At 50.8% G+C, this 10,384-nt stretch overlaps 1 long non-coding RNA gene across 2 annotated transcripts; it reads right to left on the bottom strand.

The window, feature by feature from the left end:
• Positions 1-907: 907 nt before the first annotated feature.
• Gm32918 lies at positions 908-10,145 on the bottom strand. Of its 2 annotated transcripts, none has more exons than XR_875409.3 (3): positions 9,862-10,145; positions 9,082-9,283; positions 908-7,221 (listed from the first exon to the last, which is right to left on the bottom strand). It is a non-coding gene; the product is annotated as a predicted gene, 32918 (long non-coding RNA). The 2 variants fall into 2 exon arrangements; XR_875408.2 differs by having other exon boundaries at positions 909-7,221; positions 9,082-9,180.
• Positions 10,146-10,384: the final 239 nt, after the last annotated feature.

The raw sequence follows: 10,384 nt of genomic DNA on the forward strand, positions 1-10,384 counted from the left end.
TTGGCTGTTAGCAAGTTGGCCCTGCTGCAATTAATATTTACATGTGCAGCACCCAGTGCTGATAATGGACAGCTAACAGGCTTGGTTAATTGGTTCGCCACCCCCACCCGCTCACTGTATCTTTCCTGACCAGGGGAGGCGTCTTTCCCAGGGAATCTTATAATGGGCTTTTCATGTGTTGGTGATTTTAATTACTTTTTTATTGCTATGCAAATCTCTCTTTCTCTAATCTGCCAGCTAAAAGCCGGGGACAAGCCAGAGTGGAAACCAAGTGACAAGAATGGCTCTGCAGCTGCTGGCCATTGTGCTAAGGTGAGTCAGGAACGAGCATTTGCACAGCCCAGGCTAAGAGAGGCTCCATCCCTGGGGGTAGTGCTCAGAGTTAAGCCCCATAGGAGAAGGGGTTCCCTGGAGAGCAAAGGCAGTCAGGCACGGTCTCTTGGGAGCCTGGCACACAAATAGGGGAACCAACCCACATTATCTAGCGGTGGCATCTAGGAGAGGAACCAAGCTTGGAGAAGATGGACAGCAGTGTGTAGTAATGGGGCTGCCTCCACCGCCGCTGCTGCCGGTGCCGCTTGCAGTTTTGCCAGAGCCACCCCCATCCCATCCCCTGACTGTCCTGCCATTTGTAGAAGGCCAAATCCTGCCCACCCTGAGGGGACTCCAGGAAGCAGGACGTCTGGCAGGGGTCAGGATGGGAAGGGGAGACCTTCTGTCAACTGCCCCTGTTCTTCCTTAGTGGGGCTGAAGCTTCAGTGTCTCTGAAGTCTGGAATGGTGTGTATTAGAGGTAGTGCCCAAGACCAACCTGACATGGATGGGGCCTATAGAAATTTAATGAAGTAGTGAAGGTAGAGTGGAGTCTGCCTCGCAGCCATCTCCTTGGGTCCCATCTCCTTACACCTAGATGTCAGTCTGCACAAACTCACACACTAGAGTTCACAGACCAGAGCATCTGGCCCAAGACCAACAGTTGCTTCTTCCTGGCTACTTTGTCTGGGTAGAACCAAGGATACTTCTATAGAAGATGATAAGGTAGAGACCAGTGGGACACTTGGCTGGCCTGGCTTCCCACCACCCGGAGTGAGCCTGTTACCTGCCAGTGTCTCACTCTGAGGTCACAGATGTGACTTCTGCAAGCTGCCTCTCTCTCGGCCTTCCATGGCTCTCCTTTTCGGAATGTCCAGGCTCTTGGAGGAGGCTATGCCATGTGACCAATGAGTAGGTTATAAGAACATATTGAAGTGACCAGTTGCAGGATTATTTTAATGTTTATTAGGAAAATGTAGAGGAAGCCATTGGGCAACAAAGGAAGGACAGCCTGGGCAACAAAGAGAGATCCTGTCTCAAAACAAACAGGAAAAGAACGCAGGGTGATAAGAGAGCTCAGCTGCTAAGAGCACTTGCTACAAGACTGAAGCGCTGACTTCCATCCTTGGAACCTACATGGTGGAAGGAGAAAAGCAACTCTCCCAAGTTGTCTCTGATCTCTCTCTCCCTCTCCCTCTCTCTCTCTCTCTAGCTCTCTCTCTCTAGCTCTCTTCCCCCCCCCCCACACGCACTTAAATATAATGTTTTCAACAGAAAGAAAGGGAAAAAGAGAGCAGCAATCATATCAAACATAACAATTTCACAATAGCATTTTGTAGTAGCTTTAAAACAACTAATGAAAGAAAAAAATGTAAGGTTAGTTAAAAATATCGTGCTAGGTATAGCACAAATCTGAGTGGGTAAGATGAACTGGATTTTGGGAACAGTAAGGGGAATCCTGGTCCCGAGAGCATGCATGGTTGCAGACCCATGCCTTGGTGTGCAGCCACGTCCTCCGTGGCCTCTCCTCAGCAAATGCAGGCAGATGCTGTGGAGGCCTGATGCCAAAGCTAGGGAGCTCAGGCCTCTAGCCAGAATGCCCCGAATTCACACACACACACACACACACACACACACACACACACACACACAGAGAGAGAGAGAGAGAGAGAGAGGGGGGGGGGAGGGAGAGAGAGAGAGAGAGAGAGAGAGAGAGATCCAAAAGGCACCCACTCATATTCGGAGACACGCATGCTCCTGCAGTCCATAAATCAATTAACTCCTGGAACTGGGTAAACTGTGAGGAAACATTCAATAACCCCCCTAAATGTTCCATCCGGGCCCCTCAACGGCTCATTAGACTATACGAGGTGTGGGTAATTGCCCGAGAAGCGATTCCCCATCTCATTTCCTTTCCTCAGTCTTCAGCTGCCTCAGAGGCGAAGCAGGAAGACTCAGCGCGGGGCTACACGGAGCACCGTGTGTGCATGTGTGCAGACATGCACATGGGTGATGTCTCTCTGGGATCAGAGCCCTGCTCGTGCTTATGGGGGGAAGGCTAGCTGCCACACAGAATGTGCTGGCTTCAGGGGTCTTGATTCTGCTCCATTCTCCTCTCTGCAGGTAAGGAGAGGATCCAGTGTCTCAGATGCTTAGACTCTGGTGGGCAGAGCAGGCTTCTGCTGTGAGGACAGCATCTATCTAGCCATGGGGATCAGGGAGAAAGCGGCTCAGGTCACAGGGCAAGATCTAAAGGAAAAGGAGGAACAGCCATTTCCCATCTCTTCCATAAGAAGGTTCCATGCCTTCACCTTGAGATTCTAAGAGGCCATCATGGTGGACGCTGGGCTGCATGCATCCTTCACCAGACACATCCAGAACGTGTATGACAGAGAGTCTGTGAGATTAGCTAAGGTGGGGCCACACGGGGTTAAGGAGTCCTTAACACATGGCTAGTGTTCTCCTATAAAGAAGAAGGATGGAGAGAGATACATGCAAGAAGTCTGTGTGGGAACAGGGCAGAGACTACCAAGGGGGCAGGGAGTACCAGCAGGCAGAGCCAGCTGCCCACCCCTGGGTTGTAGGTTGTTTGCCTCCAGTACTGCCAACCACCAAAGCTCTACTACCTGTCAGTTTGTATGGTCCCAGCACACAATATAGGCGAAAGGGAGTTAGTCTCAGAGCTCTCCTGCTACCATTTCAGCCGAGGATTTCAGCATCTTTAAGATTAAGGGGCAGCTGGGATTCAGGCAAGCCACTCTGACAACGGAAGTCTTCCCTGCCCTCCAGCAGCTCACCCCTGTGAGTGGCAGGGCCCAGATGAAGGAGGGGAAAGACGGAAGAAAGAAAGGAGGTCCTGGGTCGCTCACAACAAGTGTAGCTAGGAGAGGTATGTCTGGTCAGAATCCCAATCCATCAGGGGCCTTGACCCTGAAGGACCACACCCCACAGTGTGACCCAGAGGTGAGGGAGAGGAGGGATTCATGAGGAGACAGATCTGAGGAAGAACAGGTGTGACGCTCGGGGCACCAGGTGTGTGAGAAACTGAGACCTGCTCAGTGTGGGGAGAGACCGCGCCAGACTACAGGAGGATGAGTTATGAGGCAGAAACACCCAAGAAGGCAGCTACCAGACATTCACTCCAGTGCCCCGCAGAGAGGCAGTCTGCCCTTTACCAGGCTTTTGGAATGCCTAACGACTGGCCACGTTGTTCACATGTCTCACTAAGACAGCTCCCCCTTCAACGTGATCCCGTTCCCTTCATCATGGTGTAAGTGAGGACCATGGGGTAAGCTCCTGGTGTCCTGCTTCACGCACGCAGAGCCAGTGAGGGGTTAGGGGCTGCTCCCTACATCATATCCCAGGGGTTGCTGAATCAAAATGCCAACAGTGCAGGCAGGGTCAGAGCTGGGGATGAGCAACAGAAAGGGCAATCAGTGCTGGGGTCTGAGACTGAAGAAAGCCTGCCCAGTCTAACAGCCAAGGTCAGTTGGAGGACACTAGCAGATTTATGATGGTGGTTTAATACCTCCTCCTCGGGCTTGACCAGGAAAGAGAGCATGGCTGGTGTTGGTCTTGACCTCTTGATTCGTCATCCATGGAGTAAGTCAGTGCTTGGGTGCAGAGGGCCCTAGCAAAAGCAGCTTTCCTGAAGTTTCTCTCTGCCTGGTCCTCCCAGCCCTCATCTTTTCTGTCTGCATGGTCCTCCAGGGCCACCAGCTGGCACTGGTAATTAGCAGTTGTCTTTCTGGCTGTCTGCAGTCACTTCCCAGGAAGTCCCACTCCGTTCTTCATTAGCGACCATTCACTATGTCAATTACCAGGCAGGAACAGGACAAAGGATGCCCAGGGCAGCTCCCTTTTCAGTTCTCAGCTGGGGGACTTGAAGCTGAGTAGGACTTTGCAGGCAGCTGCTCTACCTGCCTGCCTTAGTGTAGGTCATCTCTATAGATGAAGAAGGGGTAATTCTTTGGACCGTACTGAGCCTAATGTCAGCATTCTGGGGCTCATTTATAAGCCCACCGTAATGGATCCTATAGAGTTTGCTCCCTTGAGCTGCTGTGGCCCCAAAACCCACACCACTAATCCTGTTCCTGGCTTTAGGAGTCACATGAAGCAGATTGGCTGGTCTTCTTCACAGCCCCTCAGATGACTATGCGCTGTAGGCGTTCGCTCCCCTGGTGATGGCCACATCAGTTCCCATGGCAGCAGAGCTGAGGTCAAAACATGCTTTGGTGACCATGGCATCCTAGAGTCTACCATCAGGCTTTTGTTCTTCTTAGTGGTACCTCAAGTCACAGAATGCTTCAGTATCACCAATGCAAGTCCATGGTGTAATGAGCCGCATCTCGTGTTCAGTTGACCTCTTTCATGATGCTCACAGCTACAGTGGTGGGAAAGCACACTGCTGAGGTACACTGCTAAGCAGGTATGGATGCAACCATGAGGACTTCTTCTGTGGTCTATCTGTCCAAAATAAATTCAGCTCCTATCCCTGGGGTGACATAGGATGCTGCTTTACCTGTGACACGTCCAGTCCAGTGTCCAAGCATCCCAGGCCTCAGTTCTGGACACACTAGAGGGATAGGATCTTGTGGTTGTGGACATTGGTCTATATGTGCAGTGGAGGCTGAGGGCCCAGAACAGAGATGCACTCAGGCCTTTGCTGTCCCGGGGCCAGCTCTGACTTGTTGCTATCATTTACTTCTAACTGAGGTTTGCTATGTAAGTATCCATGCCTCATGTGGATAGCAGACCTGTGTGGTCCTTAAAATTTACCTTCAGGACTTACAGAGATTAGGGAGATGGCCATGATAGCAGTGACTGTTGATCACTTTAAAGTCTCTTTCCCTGCTATTTCATGAAACTCCAAGGTCTACTTGACACTCACCCCAGTGCCCTGTGGAGAGGCAGCCTGCCCTTTACCAGGCTTTTGGAATGCCTAATGACTGGCCACGTTGTTCAAATGTCTCACTAAGACAGCTCCCCCTTCAATGTGATCCCGTTCCCTTCATCATGGTGTAAGTGAGGACCATGAGGTAAGCTCCTGGTGTCCTGCTTCACGCATGCAGAGCCAGTGAGGGGTTAGGGGCTGCTCCCTACATCATATCCCAAGGGTTGCTGAAGCAAGATGCCAACAGTGTAGGAAGGGTCAGAGCTGGGGATGAACAATAAGAAGGACAATCAGTGCTGGGATAGACCTTGAGGCAGGACAACTGTTCCTTTTAGTCAAGGAAGAGAGGCTGGGAACTCAGTAGTGATGGAGGCTGAGGACTCCTTCTGAGTGCTAATGCTAACCACTTTCTTATGCTCTAACCAAATACAAGGCTCTCATCCCTTCTTAGCCTAGTTTGTGAGTTCTTCCTGTTCCCTCCCCCAAGCCCTGGTGACTACAGATGCAGAGCACCCACGAAAGCACCAAGGACCAGTAGGAAGGTGCTGCTGTTCACTTCTCCTTGCCAAGGGGGCTAGAGACCTGCAAAAGTACTCAGACCCAGCAATGCATTTCAAGGTCACAGTACGTTGGCCCTCAGAGCATCAGAAACAAAAATGGAGTCCTGTTATATGAACCTGAGTGTTTTTTGTTGGTACTGGGCTCTTTTGTTGAAGCTTCGGGTTGGGGTGGAGGCAGTTGTGGCTGCAGTTCGGCACATTGCACACCCTGAATACTCATAATGCCTGTGTTCAAGAACAAGTATCCTATCCATCATGCACCGAAGAGACAGGAATGGTGTAGACGTGTCTTGATCCCCTCACTAAACCAGTCTATATCTAATTCAGTGGGCTGTACACATGGTCTTGCCCCTACTTCAGGAAAATAAGTCAAGAACACAGCATGAGCGCAGGAAGCTGTTCCTAGGACTCTCAAAGTCCTTGAAAGGGGAGCTACATGGTCACAATCTCTGCCCAGGAGATCTGCATCAGGTGCTACCTAGCCCTGAGTCCCTCTGGAGCGAGGGGCCAGGAAGGGCACCAAGGGTCCAGGTCATGGCCAAGGTCCTAGGTCTGTTCTTCGTTCACCTCCACCCAGCAGCTCTTGGTCTTGACTGGTCCACACTTAAGGGAGGTGAGCTTTTCCCCACTGGCATCAGCCTCGAATCAAGAGTCATCCAGGAGACACCTTCTTGTTCAGCTCCTCTTCTATGCAACATTAGGCCTAATTTGTCCTATGAGGCACATTTGTCAGCTAAGGTGACAGGACTTACAAAGCCATTAAAACTGGCCTGGCAGAAATGAAGATGCTCTAAAGAGGCACCCATGTCCCTCAGCCTGAGTAATAGTCTGACGACTATCAAAACAATGGACTTCAAGGAAATGGGCATTCCCCCAGGAATCACACAGTGGGAGAGGACAAGGGCACAGGCTGTGTGGGGGGAGGACCATCTCCCTTATAGAGGGATCACACCTGTCAGACAACTTGTCAGACCTCCTTACAGCATGAGATGTACATCCAGGCAAGGATGGGTAAATTGGAGGGATGTCAGTCGGGGAAGGACAATGTCACTGGGACTGCTTACAATCTTTGGGCTTCCATTTAAGCTTTAACCTCATTTCAGAAACACAAAGAGAGATTCAGGTGTTCACTGAATCTCTTTATCCCTCTTCCCAATGTGAGCACATTAAATAAATCTCCCCTTTATGCTTTCTATGTTCAATTCAACTCTTTTAGTGTGTTTATTGAGGAAGGGTGGCCAGACCTGACTTGGGGCACAGGTTATGATTCCCACGTTTAGTAACATACCCCTGGTATTTAAAAGGTCAGAATAAAGTCTTGCCTGGGAATGTGTGCAGGTGAGTTCAACCCCATGGTCCAGCTGAGCAGTCAAGATGGTGCCTTTCTAATGCCAGTACTGGGGAAGTGGGGCAGGCGGATCCTTGTGGCTCACCAACTCCAGGTCAGTGAGAGGCCCTGTCTCCAAAACAAGGTAGACAGAACCTGAGGAATGGCACTCAAGGTCTCACATAGACACATGCACAAGAACCTGGGCACGAGAGAGAGAGAGAGAGAGAGAGAGAGAGAGAGAGACAGAGACAGACAGAGAGAGACAGAGAGAGACAGAGAGAGACAGAGACAGAGACAGAGACAAAGAAACAGAGAGTTGGGGGAGAGAGAGGAAGAGAGACAGAGATAGAGAGAGGGGAAGAAAAAGGAGAAGGAAAGAAAAAGAGGAAGAAGAAGAAGAAGAGAGGAAGGAAGGAAGGAAGGAAGGAAGGAAAGAAGGAAAGAAGGAAAGAAGGAAAGAAGGAAAGAAGGAAAGAAGGAAAGAAGGAAAGAAGGAAAGAAGGAAAGAAGGAAAGAAAGAAGCAATTTGGACTCCCAAGGGTGGGGCAGGTCTCCCACAGCACCTAGAGGACATAACACACAGCTGAATCACTATACAAACATGCAGACAGGCCCAGGAAGAAAACCAGGAAGGGAGGGACCAATGGAAGTGTGTGTGTGTGTGTGTGTGTGTGTGTGTGTGTGTGTGTGTGTGTGTGTTAGGCCCCAGGATAAGGGACAAGAAATTCTGAGAGCTGACTCACCAACAAGTTTAGGGAACTCTCCCCAGTAGTCAGGCAAGAGGTGATACATGATGGGAGGTAGGTTTGGCGAAGGAGCATCTGCATTGTGTGTGTTACTGTGTCCACAGGGACAGGAATGCATTAGGTTTCTTCCCCAAGGGTCTCCTGCTGCCCTGAGGATCTATCCTCTGGGAGCAGAGGTTGAGGGAGGGATAGGCTTTGCCCAGCTGGAACTGGGTCATTGCAATGACATTGAATTACAAGCCAAGATTGTCTGGCTCTATGAGGATCAGAATTCACTGTCCAGCTGGGCCACCATCGCAGCAGTATCCTGCTCCTGACCTCAGGCTTCCACATCACCTCAAGAGGACCCAAAGGCTGAGAGCTCGATGTGGTAAGGTAATAAAGTGACCAGAGCTTGCGACCTGTACATCCAGGCGTTGTTGAGGAGCACAGGGGGGAGGGGATCCCTGTGTCCAGGGGCTCATGTTTGTCCTCCCCATGAAGATGTCCCCCAATGTCAGACTGGTCTCATGGCCCCTGCAACTCTGTCACCCCAAAGATGGCATGGCCTTCCAACTCTGAGACTGTGCACCTCCGTACCTGCAGTGGGACCTAGACCTCTTTCTAAGTTGCCTGGCCATTACTGGTCAGCCAAGGACCACCCCAGCAATCCAGAGCCCACCAACACTTCTCAAAGTAGCCAGCTACAGTCCTGTGTCACCCATCCCACTGATTCTATAGGGATCACAAGGCAGAATGATGCCCTTTTCCCTGCCCCTTCTACATCCCCGGCAACCCTGCATCCTGCATCCTGCATCCTTCATCCAGCATCCTGTATCCTGCATCCTGCTTCAGGGAATCACCAGCTGTCATTTCAGTTTCTGTACACAATCTATCTCTTTTTCTCTCTCTCTCTTTCTTTTCCTTCCTTCCTTCCTTCCTTCCTTCCTTCCTTTCTCTTTCTCTCTCTCTCTCTCTCTCTCTCTCTCTCTCTCTCTCTCTCTCTCTTTCTTTCTTTCCTTCCTTCCTTCTTTTTTTTTTTTTGGTTTTTCGAGACGGTTTCTCTGTGTAGCCCTGGCTGCCCTGGAACTCACTCTGTAGACCAGGCTGGCCTTGAACTCAGAAATCCACCTGCCTCTGCCTCCCAAGTGCTGGGATTAAAGGCGTGCACCACCACTGCTCAGCGACACAACCTATTTCAAAGTTCCTCTTTTAAAAAGAAATGTCTCCCATTGTGGTAGGATCCTGAGTGACTTCTTACCTAGGGTAATAGGCCTGGAGAGACATGGACACCACAGAACTGTAGCAGACCTCTGTCAGGATCTCCAGCTGTCAGCACACGGCCTCTTTCCGAGTCCATCTACAACACAGAGTCAGAAAACTTCCCATCCCTCCTCATGCACCTCTCACTCCCATGGCTACTGCACAAGCTTGGGCCCCATTCAATCAACCAGGCCATTGTCCTGTAACAGCAAGAAACAAAAATACCCACTCAGGAGGGTAGATATCCCAGGCAGGCCATATCAAGACCACATTGCATTTTGTCAGGGGCTTCAGGGACCTCCCCAGACTAAGACTTGGCTCATATGTTTCCTGCCCAGCCTCAGCCTTCCATGCCATTTTGTGACCTGCCCAGTGCCCTTTCAGGACAACGAGCTCTAGCTGGGTTTGAGGGCTTCCTCTGCCCTCCACTGCTCCTCAGTCACAAACCCACATGCACCCTGGAAATGATGTCTTTGATCCAACATCAGCACCAGTGGATCCTTCCCAGGCTCACATGCGATCCACAGTTCCTTGCTACCATCAGCAGCTGAACAGTCTCCTCCCACAGACCTACACTTTCATCCGTACCCTCCTTTGCCCGCCCCTCTCTCTTCTGGGCCAGCCCCACTCTTCCTCTGTTCTATTGGTCTACCCAGGCAATAACAATTACAGTTACATCCACCCAGAACACCCTTCCTCCTTGCCCACTCCACGTGTAACCACCCAAGCTTGTCCACGGCTCAGGCCAGTGGCTGCCTCTTCGCAAAGGCACTCTCACCTCCAGACTGTTAGTTTTCTTTCTCGCTCTTGCAGGCTTGGGCTGCTCAGCTAGAAATAACTATCTCTTCTCCCATCCGTGCCAGGACTGGAGATCCAGCTAGCATCTCCTGGAGAGACACTTATTCTGCACAAGACAGTGGATGCCCCTTCCAGGCTGCCCGTGTTCCAGCCCCGGGAGCCTCCCACACTCTCCGGAAGCCAAACCCAATTTTTTGGCTGGCCTTGTGGAGGCAGCATTCAAAAGCTCAGGCTGCCTTATGTGAAGTCTCCTCCTGGCTCCTCCTTTGTGATTTTGTAGCTAAAAATAAAGTCCCCCGGAGACCCGGTCACAGCCATTGTGGCTGCTATCAAAACGTGATGAGCGCCTGATCAAAATTATTATGCATTGTTGACAGGGGAGGCAACCAAGCACTTATCTCGAAGCGACTTTTAAATCGAGCCTCCTCCTTTCGTGCCAGGGCAAAGCAATAATTTAGATAATTGGACTGCGAAACGAGTTAGAGGCGAGTCTCTGTGGCTTT

The sequence above is a fragment of the Mus musculus genome, chromosome 15, assembly GCF_000001635.26.
Source record: "Mus musculus strain C57BL/6J chromosome 15, GRCm38.p6 C57BL/6J".
Classification (NCBI taxonomy): Eukaryota; Metazoa; Chordata; class Mammalia; order Rodentia; family Muridae; genus Mus; species Mus musculus.